Source organism: Camarhynchus parvulus, chromosome 6, assembly GCF_901933205.1.
Source record: "Camarhynchus parvulus chromosome 6, STF_HiC, whole genome shotgun sequence".
Taxonomy (NCBI): Eukaryota; Metazoa; Chordata; class Aves; order Passeriformes; family Thraupidae; genus Camarhynchus; species Camarhynchus parvulus.
In genome coordinates this window covers 11,494,196-11,508,951 of record NC_044576.1, presented here as the reverse complement: position 1 = coordinate 11,508,951, position 14,756 = coordinate 11,494,196, and positions in this window count along the sequence as shown.

Genomic DNA, 14,756 nt, shown 5'->3' with positions numbered 1-14,756 from the left:
TCATGAATGCAGCAACCCCTTGTGATGTGAGGGGCACTGTGTGCTCTACCAGGTGCATTTGAACACCGAGAGCTTTTGGCTGTCCCTGCCCCTTGGCAGTAGCCCTGGTGGCTTCTAGTAACCATACAGAGGAATGAGTAAATTGAATAGATGCTTTGTTTGGCATATCAGGAAAGGGAAAGGCTGCAAATGCATGCATTATGAGGAGCCTAGCTGAAAAGCACCCACTCTTTGAGGTTCAGTTGTCATCCTGGTCTCCTGTGCAATTTCTTCTGGAACAGTTTCAGGCAGTTGCTTCTCATTTCTGTATTTAATACTGCTCTTAGCTTAGCAAAATGCTGCTGCCACACTTAGGTTACAGTCCACTCAGGTTCAAGATAGCAATTTTTTCATTGGAAGTTCACTCTTCACCTCTGGGAGTTGTAGATGGGTGAGGAGAAGATGGATACAAATGGTCTGTTGAGCAGAGACATGACAGTACCGAAAAAAAGGTACTAAGGTTAATTGCATCTATTCTTCTCAGAAATACTTGAGACCAAAGTGCCCAATAAGTTAGTGAGATGGCTTTGAAATATCTTCCAGACATGCACAATATCTTCCTATTGATTATTTTGGGATGGAGTATAAGTGGCATTAACTACACGGATTTTACATCAGCCTTATGTTGCCAAAATATCTGTGAATCCTCTTGGTTTTATTCAAGTACTGCTAATGAAGTAAAAAACAAGTGGAACTTTAACATCAAACTTTGGATAAATGGAGTAGCTTAAGTGACTTGGAAAATAGAAGCCTTGAAACAAGTCAAAGGCAAACACAGGGACAGGATTCAGCTGCTTCAGTCCTATTGTTTAAATGATCATGTCTTTATCCAAAATCTCCTTATAACTGCTCACTCAGCCTGTCCCCGTAGTGATCTGGACATCTTGTTGCTCCACCCTTCCCATGACATCTTTGTGCGAGTGAGGAACATAATTTTCTGGCCAGGACTTGTTTCATAATCTAATGTATTTATGTTCTTGCTTGCAATGTTCATACCTTTAGATGATGTCAGCCTTTAAACTATATATGTAATTAAAATTATTTTTTAAAGAAAAACTCTTTACTCCTCCATATTTTAAAAATTAATGTGCCCTACTACAAATATCCTGGATTCTTGTGCTTTTAAATTTGTCTTGGTCTGAATTGCTGTCTTCTTAGTCATCTCCTAGATTAGATGGGGCTCCAGTAGAAAAATAGAACAAATACCCAAAACTGCCAGTAAGACTAGAGAACATGGGTAACTTGAGCCCACTGTATTCTCTGGTTTCTGTAATCAGGATATACATAATGCAATAGGCTGTTCATCTGCAGTGTAGCTGAAATATTCCAAACAAATGTTTTTCATCTGCTGCAGCAGAGATTCTTATCTTATTATGAAATAATTTTGCTATGCGGTGGAAACTGTGTGAGCACTCTTCGAATTATGAGAAGGCAATTCAGCAGAGTTGTAAACTGTGAAAGCACATCTGCATGTGGCATTTGTGAGTTATGGATGTTAAAACCACTTGTGTTTGCTGGGTAGGTACAACAGTTCCACTGCCAGCAATGAAATGTAGCATAAACCAAAGTTAGTCAAAGTGAGTCTGGGAAATGCTTGTGCTTGGGTATGGAGCACCACAGATTTTTGCACCTCTCTAAAGGATCAGCTACAACCCAGTGCTTAAGTACAAAAGTAAAAATTCCTGTTTTCTTCCTCCTATAGTTTTCACATAGAAAATCCTGGAAATATATAGGTACAAGGTATAGTTCATCCATATGTAGAATGTTAGTAAATATCTACCACATGCAGTAACGATTTGCTGTGGACAGTGTGTGAAGCACAATTCCTGCAAGGCTGTCTCAAGCCACCAAGTAGGTAATTGGTGTAACAGATCCTCTTGGAGCACACAGATCCTGCACCTGGCCAGTTTGTGGTTTCAAGTCCTGGGGCCTCCTTGCTTGCTGTCTGTTAAGATGTCAGTGCATTGCTGAGTAATTGCATGAAATAAGCCCTGGATCTGAGTAGCTGTGTGAGAAATAGTGGTTGATCTTTCTGGATTGTTTTACAAAGCTTCCTGTACCTTCTTCAGCTGCAGCACAGTCATCTGAATTGTTCCATTATTTCAGTTTTGAAATGCAGTATCTCCTTGTTTCTAGTACTGATCTAAAAGTTCAACATCCATGTCCAAAACAGTAGCTGAGGTATCTTGTTCCTTCTCCTTAGCCCATCCTAATCCCTTTCACTTGCTTGACCCAGGAATCCAAGAGAGGGAGTGCAAGGAAAAGAGCAGAGCAGATGAGAAGAGCAGTAGCAGTTAGGGAGAAGAGAAGTGAGTGCAGGGGAGCCCATCTGCCTTACCTGGAAGTGTCTGCATTGGAACAGCTGCTGCTGGTTGTTTCTGCAGCCACAGAAATGGCAGGCAAGTGGGGAGGCCTGGGGATTTTGTGTCACCTGGGGATCCCTCTAATCTGCCTCATGCTCTAGGAGACCCCTTACTGAGGGTTAAATGGCCTCAGTGCTTTGTAACTGGTTCCCAGCTGAAGAATACGTTAGGTGCTGTTTATGGAGCCCCTTAAAGACCTTGGTGTTAAAGAATGCAATAAAAACCCTCAAGCAACTACCCAAGGAGGGAAAGGAGGATTCTTTACTTGATCCTTTTGAAAATGCATGGAGGGTTTCATTTGCATTTTTCTGTGTGTCCCTTTACTGCATACAGTGTCTCTGCCATCTACTTCTCTCACCAATTCCATGGCACTGCAAGCTCCAGGAGACAGAGATAGTGCCTAATTGTTTGCCACTTCTCTGCTTTTCCCTAGGAGATCCAACAAATCTTTTTCTTACACCCTGCTTGCTGAGGTAGAACAAGGCTTTGAGTTTGAGCAACTGCAGGAGACAAAAAAGAATGCCAGAGATAAAGGTACATGAAATGGTGATTAGTGTGTGGTACAGGCCATAGTGGTAAATAGGAGATGAAAATGACAAGAGGGAACTGTTGGGAGCTGCAAACAGAGTGGCTGTGGTGGGATTGGAAGCTGGGATAGTATCTACAATTATCTTTTGATTAATGGAGTGTTTGACTGCTTTTTGGGATTGTCCTGAAGTCAGATCAGGTCTGGAAGCAGTATTTTATTCATGGTATGGGAATCTGCTGGCACCCCAGCCATCACAGAGCATACTGCTACTCCCTGTTTCAGTGCTGCACTCTCACTAATTTCTTCTTAATGCTTTCTTTACATACCCAGGATTGTCAGTGGGTTTGCTATTTCTGTTTTATCCCCACTTTCTGTTAGTCTGGATAACAGAATGATTTATTTGTTCATAAGTGTAAATATTTATCCATGCCGAGCTGCCATGTTAATTCTAGAGCAGGCCAGAATTAGTTGCCAATCTTAATTGGCACTAACCCTGTTGCAGGGAAGTTTGTTTCCTAGGTGCTTTGAGTCAGCACAATATTTATATCAGACTTGAGAACTCTCCAAGCAGGTTTCAGGCAATTCTTCAAATAAAAGGAATAAACTGCAGATGACTGAAGACAAGATAGTTTTTTTTCTGAAACTTGGACCTCTGTCTCACACAAGGCCTCAGTTCTTGCCTCAGTCAGCACACCTCACACACCTACAGAGTTTGCCAGGGCCATCTGCTTTTGAGCTGGCTGGTGCAGGCAGTGGAGTGGCAGTAAGTACTGATGCTTTTCTAGCTCTGTGCAGAAAGAGGCTGTTCCCTGCTACTGTCCCACCAAGGGCCTAAAATCATCAGCTTTTATAACACCAACATGCTGTACAGGTTTTGGATTAGATTTACTACATCAGTCCTGGTATATGGTTTTATGATAACAGTGATATTGGTGCAGACAAATATGGACTAAATTCTAGTTAAAGAAACCTTTCCATATATATACATCTGTCAATCACAGAAAAGAGTCAGAGTGATATTGCGTAACTTAGCACTGCTAATAGAACACTAGAACTGCTTGAAAACATTAAAATCTGTCCTCTTCTTTTTTAATCCAGGAGGTTTTTTCACCTCAATTAATACAATTGACAGATATAATTCTCTCTCACATGTATGTCTTGTTTAGTAGAAGCACTACATTCCAGTCACTCACCAAGAAAAAGGAAATATTCACAAGGAAAAAAGTGCTCTTTTAAAGCCTGTGTAAAAACAATTCTTGGTATAAAACTGCTTGCCCCTACTCAAGTCTCTATTCATGTTAGCCCAGTTTAATTCAACTGAAGGCAAAACAGGAATTTCTAGCGAGATATTTTCTTTGTTTCTTCAATGCAATCCAGAATAAGAAAAATTAAGTTATAGTGAAGATTACAGTATATAAATGAACCAGAAGGGTATAGGCACGCATGCCTTAGGGAAAAGTATTCCACTGTTCTTCATGTAAAACTGGAATATTTTGAATTCTTATGGTAATTTTTCTTGCCTGCTAACCTGAAACTTTATTTTTACTCTCTGTGTTGGCCTAAACACTATTGCAGACCCTTACAATGAACCTCTTAAGCCAAGACTGGTGCCAGCCCGTGAGTACCGACCTGACCCTGTCCAATGCAGTGAGACAAGTAACTTCTTCTCCTATAAAGGGCTGAACAAGCCTACCAGTGTCTCTATCTGAAACACAGCTGTTAATTTGGAAGTGTTAACATGTACCACCTGGTCCTGTGAGGATGGGATTAGCCAAGGGTATCATTAACACTAATAACTTGTTGAATGAAAAATAAAAATGAAAGCTGAGGAAATCTGCAAGGGTGTAATTGCTCCAAAATTAACTTTCCAATATTTCTACCTTGTGGAATGTCATATTTGCTCAGAAATGTAGACAGCCAATGAACAGATAGTATGTTTATTGATGAACAAGTGAAAAAAAGCATAGTGATTATTTTCCCACCTTTAATATTGATTGCACCTTGTTTTCTTCCACTTGTCTCAGCCCAGGCTGTAGGCCAGGGCCAGCTACAGCGCGACTGTGTAGCTATAGAAACACCTTCTCCAGCTGATGTGTGTCCACCTCACTGTTCCTGCCACAGCATCCCTGTCACTGAGTGAAAAACATTCATCCCAATCAGCACTGTCAGAGACATTCCTTAGAAGTGTCAGAAGTGAATTGGTAGGTAAGTAAGGACAGGAAGAAATGGGTGGATGTCCCAGTGTTATCTTAGTTCTCACTTTACAAACCATAGCAAAAGGTCTTGCACTTTTTTACCCTGGGAAATATAAAAGGTAAGTATAGAAAATCATAGTTTAAATCTTTTCTTGATGATTTACTCCTATGCTGGTTGCCTTTCATGCCTTCAGGTGAAACATCTTTCAGGGAAGAGGCTTCAACTCACTAGCACAAACACCAGTGCTGTCAAAGGTACTGTGTCTTCCTGCCATTGCCAAATTTCTGCTTTGCTAATGGCACAGTTATGTATTGCATTCACAAAAACATTTTTTCCATCTCTGAATGTTTTAATTTAAAAAATGCTACAATAAAATTATATTCAACAAGAATGTATCCAGTTCTCTAGCAAAATGGGACACTACTTGAGCAAACTGAGCTGGATTTGTTACATTGTTTCTGAGTTAGTGAAATTTCTACTAAAAAACCCTATGTTAATTGACCATATTTTCACAGAAAAACCTAAATTAAAACAATTCATGTTGAGTCTGTGGATCCCCAAACCAGCTAGATTTTCCAAAAAATAACAAAAAAAAAGGGTTGAAATTTTAGATAGTAATTATGTATTTCTTTTACATATGTGGAATATGCAGTTTGTTTGCTACCACTTCTAGTGGTACGGATGAAATTAATGAACCTTAATGAATATGAAATTGTTGAACCTTTTTTCTGACAGTCTGGCTTGTTTTTGCTTAGTTGCTAATGTACTTTGAGTCAAGACATGGCAGTGAGTAGCGGTTCAGCTGCTAGTCTGTGTTCATCTGTGCTGTCTTAGGTTCAGAGGAAAGGACAATTAATTTTAAAAACTTCAAATGTTAGAAATGAAACCATTTTAAGAATCAGAACACTGTCATGTACAGATTACTTCCAAAGGAACAGATGCAAATTGGTTTTTATGGTCTGAAAGTTGGGGTGCAGGGTATTGCCCCTCATTAATGAGAACCAGAGGGGTCCAGAGCACAACTGAAGGCCCTGCAGAAAAAAGTTCATGTTCTGCCTTACCGCTGGTGTTATGTTATATGTGCTTGTCATTTTGTGGTGTAAGCATGTGTGTTTTGACTGTATCTATATCAAAATACAGCAAAGTGGGGATGACAAATAGTAACATCCCCAAGGAGGCACAGCACAAGAAAGGATCATGCTTTTCAGCTGTTTCTTTCTAGGTCATGAATGACTTGCATGAAGATGTTGGTATCCTGCATCTGTTTCCCTATTTTGCCAGATGTTTTGAGGTGAGATAAGAGGATTCATGCAGCTAGGAAAAAAACCCCACAACCATTTATCTGAACTGTGTTTTTTGTTGTGTTAGCAGAAAATTATCAGGCATCCCTTGGCAAACTGAGTGTTACCAAAATGTTTCACTTGTCTTAAGCTTACCTAAATTTAGTAGAGAATTCAACAATGTATTAGAAATAAAATCCTTTATTTATTTTAAAACTTTCTTCTTGATGAACTGAAAATATGACTGTGCTGCAATTATTGCCAAAATTATGATTCTCTTTAAAAAGTCATTTGAAAAGAACTGACAGTGACAACTAATATCCCCAGTAAAATGTTGTGGTTTGGCTTTGATTTGTGGTTAACTGTGGCTGGGGTGTCAGCTGGAGTAGCAATCTGCAGAAGGACTTCCAAAATCATAATTAATTTTCAGCTGTAGTTGGACAGTTTGAACAGGGTTCAGATTTGGTTCTATTCTCTGTTTTAAAATACCTTTATCTTGTACTGTTTGTACACTTCAAATATTCTCTTTTGCCTTCCACCATCATAGCTATGTGATAGCAATTCTTTCATAAAGAATGGCTCTAGAAGACTAATAAATAAGTAGTTCATGTTATACCCCATAAAGATTTGCTTTCTGGATGGCTTGATGGCTGTATGGTAGCAGGAGACTTGGGTTACATTGGGACATTTTTAAATTAACAGTCACACTTCAACATGAATAATTGCTTTTCCTCATAATAGCAGCCAGTCTGCAAGGACCAATAAATTCCACTGAGTTACCAGAGATAGAGCTTAGTCACCTTGGGTTCTAGAATGCATTTTTAATTGGACTACTATGGCTCTGTGGTATTTGTATATTCCATTGAAAGCTTGAAAATCACTCAGTTAAAACTCAGTAGAAATTGAAAGAGTCATATATCCTGCCTAGGTGTCTCAAATTTCTGGCTTCCGGTAATTCTCAAAGTTTGGGAGAAAAGCCTTATTCTTTTCAATCTGCTTCTCTAATCATTCACTCTTCCTTACTGAGTTATTCTTTATCACTAAATTCTCTGTTCCTTTTCTTGGTCTGTAATAGTTTGGGTGCTTATTGTTTTGAATGTCTGTTTGGAGAAGTAACAGTCCAGCCCAAGGGGTGGACAGCAAATAGGATTATATCTGTGTTAGTGATTTAGTTCTTTTTAAAAGGATCAATGGATCTGGTATCCCCATCCTACACATTTTTGTGTTTTTTTTCTCCCTAAGGCAAATGATAGTCTTGCCATCTAGACCAGCAGTAAGAGCACATATTTATTTAGCACATGCTATGGATGCTCTGAGAGGTGAATAAAAACAAGTGAGAACAGCCCCAACAGTATTTATGATAGGAATGGTCCTGGTCTGGATTAAAGCATTGGCATAATGTTCTCTAGGTGAGCCTACTTGAGACTAAAACATGAACTCCATGCTCCTCTGGCTTTCCTCTTTGTCCTTAAGAAAGATGAAGTGTATTTCTGCTACTTCTGTGCTGGTCCTGGGGCTAAATGCAAATTCCTGCCTTTCCCCTGCCCATCCATTCAGGATCTATTATGGTAGTTCTCCCCCTTGTGTGGGTTTTTGTTGTTGTTGCTGGATTTCTTTGTTTTGGCTCTTTGTTTGAGGGGGGTTTGTTTGTTTCTGAGGGTTTTGTTTGGGTTTTTTGTTGTTGATTTCCTCACCCAGTTATACAGCTTTTTATGCTTTCTCTTCTGTGGAGGCATGAAAGACAGCTCTCAACCAAGTGTTTTTGTTAGCAAGGGTTTCAAAATGGTAAGATGACCCCCCTCTGTGTGTTTGAAGAGCACAGAGTATTACATGAAAGCTTGCCATACTGGCATTTCTGGAATCACAAAATGTTTTCATGCTGTGATACCTTGAATAGTTTGTCTTTACTTGTACTATTTTTATGTTTCTTTCATTATGGAGGCTATTTGTCCTTTCTGTGAGGCTTACTGGCCCAATTCAGTACTGATGTTTACTTATTTGCTTGGAATGGAATCAAAAGTATGTATTATTTGTCACAGGACACTAAACACCCATTAAGTCAGGATTTTATCAGTGGTATGAGACAAGTTTCAGCCATCAAGGGAAAAAGAAAATGGCCTTGTATAATTATTTTCACGCTCTAAAATAATATTATTCTTCAGTGACCTTCAAATCAATGGTACTCTTGAATTGCTAAGTCCTTTATCAATATTAAATAGAGGTTAGTGTATCCATTTGCTAGGTGTTATCAAAACAAACTCTGTAGGTATATAAACTTGGACCAAGGACCTGATTTGAATGTGGATAAATGTGAACCCCCAGCAGGAAGAGACAGTGAAAGCTCTGACCTCTAATTTCTAACTCAGATCACTAACCCACATAGCAGGGACTTGATGAGTGTGCTTTAACAGTGTGTATTCATGAAATACATCCTCTTCCTTGAAAAATGGTCTTCACTTGGGATGCAAAGTCTCATCCTGCCTTTACCTCTGAAATTAGAAAAACTTTCAGTTAAAAAAAATCCTAGTCAGCCAGTCTGCTTCCAGAACTTTTGTCCCACTGAATTCTAGTCCTCTTTAAAGGGCTGACTAGAATCTGGACACACGAAGAATATTTGTCTTTTATTTCATTGTTTGCCTTTGAACTAGTTTTCTGCCTTTTCTGATGAGCTGACTTGACTACTAAAGCTGCTGGCATCCCCCAGGACCTGGGAGCAAGGAGGTCTCTGAGCCCTTTCCTTTAGGCTGCTTTGCCACATGAATTTCAGGGGAATGGTTTCCACTATTTATTGGAACTGGGATTAAGAGTGGCTGTGTTTTGAGTGACAGAAGCTACTGGGGAGCTCTAAAAGCCTCCATTTAACTTACTCCTTTCTTTTCACAGCACTCAGACAGTGTTGTAAAGCTGCAGCACTGTTAAGGCAAGCACCCTCACCGCAGAGCAGTGAATTTAAAGCGCCCGTCTGCCTTTGGCTCCTCGGCGTGCGGGCTGGGAAAGGCTGCAACATCAGCCCCACCCTCTGACTGCGGGATACTTGTGGGGAGCAAATACGAGGTTCTTCTTGTTCTTCCCATGATCGATTGTGTCTGCACAGCCACTTCACTGCACAATGTCAGCTAGTTCCGATATCCCTTCAAGCTCAACAGATCGCCAGGAGAAGGCAGTGAAACCCCAAACCTTCAGCGGTGGCTTTGGATTCCTGCAGCAGCCAGGGTTTGTTTGGCCACCTGTGTGTTTGTGGCTTTTTAAGTGCCTGCCCAGACCCTGAATTTTCAAGCCTAAGCTAAGAATTTATTATGAGCTTTGCACTTTAAACATTTTTTTTTCGCATTAAGTTCTTCTATTACTGTTCAACTTCTGCTCATGCAGCAGTATAGGTACAGGCTAAACTGAGATATTGGTGGTTTTGGATGATATTGTTAGAATTAATACAAACCAAAACCCAACAAAAACCCCTTAGCCTACACTGAAAAAAACACTTTTGCTATACCTTAAGTGGAATATCTCCAGCTCCCTTTTTTTCCACTGGCTGATTGTGACAGATTCTCTGAACTAATAAGCCACCCTCTTCTGACAGGAGGAAGGCTCTGCCTCTGCCATAATCACTCCTAGCATCCTGGCTCTGTGTGGAATGCTCCCACATCCTGGGAGGAGTCCAGCATCTGCTCTGCAAACCACAGTGCATAGTTTTGAATGTTAGAAATACTTTCTCAGAGATTTACTTTCTCAAGTATACCTGTATAAATGTTCATGACTTAACAGTTCTTATGGCATATCAAACAAAGTTATTTGGTTTTGACTTTACACTTCATGCCCATTAACATTTTTCTTGAAAAATCATATTTTAAACTAATTTATTTAATAGTACTAGGCTCTGCCTTTTTGTGTGATAAAATTTTGAGTATTGATAGTGTATTTCAATATAAGGCAACACAGAATATACTTTTCCTCTTGATCCCCCTTATTCCTATAATTCTCTTTAAAAAAAGAGTTCCTTTGCCTATTTATTCAGAGCACCCTCATTTCCTGACTCTCTTCTTCTTTCCAATCTCTAACAAATGTGTCAATAATGCAATTAATAAATAGAGGTTGGGTTGTTCCAGTATTATTTTTACTTCCTCTGTTGAAGAATACATTTATATAATTTCTTCCCTAGCAGGAAGAGAGGGGGATGTCTCTGGTTGTTTGTATGTGTGCTCACAACTATTTATTTTCCTTGTTAATATTTGTGAGACAGCTCATCACAATGCCTTGTGAAAAAAGCACACAAAACCATATTATTGGCTATTCTGTTAACTTATTAGTGTAGTCAAATTGTTGAAGGAGGGAACAGATTTTCTTTAAAGGAACCACACTGCTTTGACTGAGCAGCTATTGCTTTTTATCTCAATGGCAGACTATGCTGTCTCCAATAATTTTTCACTAGTTTCCCAGTAAAAATTTTATTATTATTAAAAAGGAATTATTTATTATAGACTGTGGTTAGCTAGAACTTCTCAAGTATTGTACGCTGTAAGTCTTTGAGTTGACTGAAGCTGTAGCACTGACAAACTTCCTCCAAGTAGACTTCCCACCTCTAGCTTTTTTTCCTCTTTTTTTTTTTTCCCAACACAGAAGGAACATGAAGAAAGACGAGTTTAATGTGGGTAAGTATTTCAATCACCGAGCGATAAAAAATTATTTTGGTTATTCTAAATTTAACAAAATGAAACATATAGGATGCCAGCATTTATCTCATGAGCTTCATGAAAAAATTTACAAATTAAAAATTTAAAGCAACTACTAAATTTTAACATGCATTGTTAGCATAGTTTTGGGGTTTTAAAAATTGTTATTTACTTTTTAAAAAATCCTTCTACAGAGTACCTTCTGCTTTGAAGAAGTACATTTTGAAATACCTGAATTTGCTGCCTCCTAGCTGAGGCTGCACCTGACTTAAGAATAAAGCAATAACCACTCAGACTTTTTCCAGCAGCACTTATTATAATTATCAATTTATTTGTTTTCATGTTTTAAAAGTGTCTATTGGAATGGTGCTTCCCAGTTGTTTATTTTAACCACTGGTTAATCAAGACCCAGTGATTCTGTTGCTTGCTCTGTATGGACAGTAAGTTCATTTTCTGGAAGGCTTTTGATGATCTGCTAGCAGATAACACAGCTATTCCTTTTCAGCTTTCACCCAAAAGAAAATGTGGTATAAGTGGTATAAGGGCTGTGGTTCTTTTTAGTCTTTTCAGTAACTTCTGATTACGTCAGATTCTGTAGGAAAATGATGTACAAATATGACTGGAAAAAAGGTTTCTAATTTTAAGAGAAAAATAGTATCTTGCCAAGGACAAATTACTAAAATATTATTTTTCTTCTTTGACTATCCTGTCCAATATTTGACACCTCTTATATTTTTGAGATTTAGCTTAAGCTAGATTTTCTTGCAGAATTTATTCAAAACCCCTTGCATTAACTATTAACCTGGGGGTGCCTAGGGATACAGAAGGGAATTCATTATTCACACGACTGTGCATGAGCTAATTTTTTTTTTCTTTACAGGTCTTGCTCTCCTGTCTTGAAAATAATCACTGGTTAAAGCTCCTCAGTGCTGCACAAAAGCCTGAAATTTTAGCTATAGATTTGAGATGTTGCTAAATTGCATAGGTGTTTAGATGAAGTGGGTTAGTTTAGTTTAGCCTTTCAAGTGTACATGTCAATGGAGCCTATGTCGTGGCAGAATAGGAAATCATATCTATTTATCCTTTGGCCAAGGGTTGGCCACAGTGTAGCTTATATAGACAGTGACACAGCAGATCTTTCCAGTCAGTAAACCACAAATCTTAGTCCTACTCTGTAGGACCACACTTTCCCAGTCTAAAGAGAAAATCATATAATTCTGACAGGGTTTGTCACATAGCATCTGTACAGCCTACAGTATGACTGAGCCACTTGAATGCACAGGCACTTGTCTTTTGGAGCTCTGACCACTTTCCTCAAAATACCTGTTTTTAACCTTAGCTGCAGTAGATAATAGTCAAGAAATTTCTACATTTAATTAGTTTGGCTGCATGTTATTCTACACACCTATTAAGAATACTATAAAATATTTCTTAATGTTGTGCAACCTTCTTGTAATTACCTATTAGGACTTGCTGATGTGTTCTTTATCTAAGAAGAAACTTTTCTTACTTTTTACTTTGCCATAGAAGTACAAATTACTTACATTCATAAGCAAAAGCAGGGTGAGTAAAAATCAGTAGTTATGTGTTGAGAACTGAATTTTGATGTCAGTACTACTACAGTGGGCCTCTGATAAAGAATTGTCAGTGTTTCTAAATGGCTGCCATAAAAAAAATAACCAAAAAACCAACACAAACCCTTTGCTCCTCTGCAGGGTGTTTAAAGCATTTTGTGTTAGTAAAGTCTCCTATTTTTAGTGGGTTTCATATCAAGACCAGAAAATACATGGCCTGGCTTTATCAATTTTGCAGCAACTCAGACTTTGGGAATGTTACTGTTATCTTCTTTGTGCCTTGGATAACTAATCTGCATGGAAAAGGCTATCTTGACCTATTTTAGAAGATTTTTATAATTATAGATTTGTTGTTGTCTGTAAATAAATTTGAGACCTTGTAGGAACACCTTTTTAGAAGTCTGAGTTTTCACAACTGATGTTTTAACCTTTTTCCCACTTATTATTCATTGCCAAAACTTCTCCTCTTCTTTGGGGAATTTATTTTCACTGCTGAATCTACCAATCTTTTCTTTCCCCTAGCCCCCTTAAAGAGTTTGACAAAGAGCTAAGAAATTTTAAACCTTTAGCTGCTGAAGTATCTTCTTGGAAATTAAACTTGGAAAGTACTTGGAAAAGTATGTCACTGCTTGGATTAAGAAGGGCTGCATTGTTGGTTAGAGAGCTCCCATAAATGCTGTGTGGAAGCATCTCCTAGCAAACAATGGATACTGGGAAGGAAATTAACAGTGATCCATTGATTTCTTACTATGCTTCTGAACTGTTTGTCTGTTTTCAGCTTCTAACCAGTGCATCAAGACACAGGCAAGTCTTGATCTCATAGAATAATCACTGGTATGCAGCAGCACATCTTGTGGTTAGGGCAATAGAGGGAACTTGGGAAGAACTGTATTCCAGTTACTTGTTTATTACTTGTTCAGCCACTGAACTACTCTATGGCATTAGAAAAACCCTTTGACTTCTTTCTGTTAGCTTCCTTTTTTTCTTTTATTTTTGTTAGATTTTGTGGACATTTTTCTAGGGATATTTTATCTCCTGTTCTCTTTTGCCAAGCTCAGTACAAGGCCTGCCTGGACAGAGTGGTCACATCTACATAGCTCCATCTCATGTGTCCTTTACTGTAGGAAAAGCAGCCTAATAGGTTAATATTATTATATTGGTTGTATTGTAGAGGAATAGGAGGCAAAAATAGTATGTTCTTTTAACTATTTTCAGGTTAATTCCTTGGCTTGACAGATGTTGCCAAGTAATTTCATGGTGTTTGAAAAACAAAATGTATGATGAAGAGCACAAAAATGTCAAAATTTCTCCTTGGAAAAAACCCAAAACTGAATAAAAACCAAATAAAAACCCCAGCCAAAAAAATAGGAGAATTGAGGTCAGAAATAGTTACTAGAAAATTGTGGTGAGCAAAGGAAAAGGGAATGCTATATGTTGTACCCAGAAAACAGAAATGTATGAGTTTTGGTAGTCAAATGTAGGTGTTCAGGAGGTGGCTGTCAGCAATATATGTCTTTCTTGCCTCTTATTTGTCTCTTCAATTTCTTAGCAAAGAGCTTTTAAGCCTATAAGGGGGCTTCATGATGGAACTCTGCCTAGTTTCAATCTCAAATACATACTCTTAATAATTTCCTTTATTTTGCCTGGTGTCTGCAGTAGTACACAGCAAACCTGCTGATCAAGGTTTCAATAGTAAGCTTCCTCATCAGTGTTTTCTGGTGTGTTTTATCTGTGTGTGATTTATTCCCATTCAGTTTTTCTTGGAATGGAATAGGAAGAAAAATCCCTGTTATATCACTGCCAGCTGTTTACAAACAGACTTACCTAATTAGTTGACTACTCAGCCCTACAGACACGGCTGGAACATGGCTCTCTTCACTTGAGCTTGCACTCTAGCACTGGGTTTAACAGCTTTGTTGTGTGTGCTCATATTTCTTCTCTTCTACTGCTGTGAAGTAGCAACCTTGTTAAAAATACAGTTGATGTTACGAGATACCTTAGTGGATAGCAGGAGTTTGTGTAAAAAACTGAATAAGAGCCTTCACCTCAAAATGTTTCAAAGAAGGTCTAACTCTTCACAGAGTTTAAAGCTGGAAAAGGCTATGGAA